Below are 1,554 nucleotides of genomic sequence, written 5' to 3' on the forward strand. Positions count from 1 at the left end.
TGTCTATCATGTGTAACGTGATTTAGGAGAGAAATAGCGACGTATATATTACAAAACATTCTCTAATAGAAGACGCCCGAATTGTGATACGTTTTTAATGTTTATAAGCCGATACGTGTTTACGGAAAGAATTGATCGAATTAAGGCCCATCGTTCAACCATCTATTCGCGCTCAGCAATGTCGTTTACACTGCAACGATCTGCATCGATCATTTCTTGTTCTTCACACCTGGTTATTGCACGTACACTCGTTAGCCGCGCGAATGATCGTTGACATGCGCCATATTTTATCAAGATATCGATACGAGCCTTAATTTTGACAGTGAAATATCCGACTAATTCAAAGTATAATAAACATAAGAACTTGGTTAATTCGAATCTATTGAAATTTAAGATTTTAAGTTTCTAGTTACACAAATATGTGCGAAATAATTTTCGAAAAAGTAATTACATTTTATAAAAGCTTCGTTTTAAATGATTTTTAAAAGAGTCAATTACTTTGGAATACTTGGATTCGGTTTTATCGCGTGCTTCGAGATTTCTTTATTACCAACTTATTGTCGATATCTTGATCATATTAGTGCAGCATTTTCTTCCGTGAACAGACATCGTGTATCTTGTTAAACAATAGAAATTATTCCGACAAATTCACACATATAACTAAAGTACATGTGTGAATTTCCAATTCGATGTACGTATACACAGGTTAGGTGAAATATGTACGAAACGTCGTTAATCGAGAATAGAATTAAACGATAACAAATTAAATTGATTATTAAGAAACTTGCTTTTTTATCAATTTTAATTTTGCGAGATTAATTGAAATTTCAATTTTGCAGGAAATGTATGCATACGAAACAGAAAGGGAAATATATTATAAATTAATATGCGATTTTTATCAATCTTTTATTGGTTAAATATTAACGATCTATTCTTGATTAACATTGAAACGATGGACAAAGTCTCTCGATCGAAATCGAGGAAGCGATAGAGAACAACTTCAAACATATAGTTCGATGAGAAAAAACGGGGACGCGCCGGAAAACTATTTAAAATTCCGACAGAAATGAAAAGCAAGAAGAACCGGCTGATTTACTTTTCACAGTTTTAATTGAATACATGCGTAAGAAACAATGGACACTTCATCCTCCGCCAACGGATAAACGCGAAATTGAAAATTGCGCGGGTCATGTGTTTAAAAGAAGCAATTACCCTAAAAGAATCGCGCGTAAGAGTTACTTTGGTGTTTTCGTTGAAAATGAAAAAAAAAACAAAAAATAAAATCCCGACTTATTTACGAGGTAGATAATAAAAACAACAATAATAATAATTAATAATAATAAATGAACTCTAGCTATCACTAAAAAACGACAATAATAAATGATAGTGATAAATAACAGTAATTCAATTCATATTTACATTTCAACTAAAATATTTCCTTTAAATATCCATAACAATAATTAATAATTCCACACTAATTCTTTCAACCCTTAACACTCCATTGGCGCCACTACGACATAATTAATCTGCAATTAATCTGATTTTAATTATGTT

Source organism: Eufriesea mexicana, unplaced genomic scaffold (assembly GCF_001483705.2).
Source record: "Eufriesea mexicana isolate 0111107269 unplaced genomic scaffold, ASM148370v2 scaffold1902, whole genome shotgun sequence".
NCBI lineage: Eukaryota > Metazoa > Arthropoda > Insecta > Hymenoptera > Apidae > Eufriesea > Eufriesea mexicana.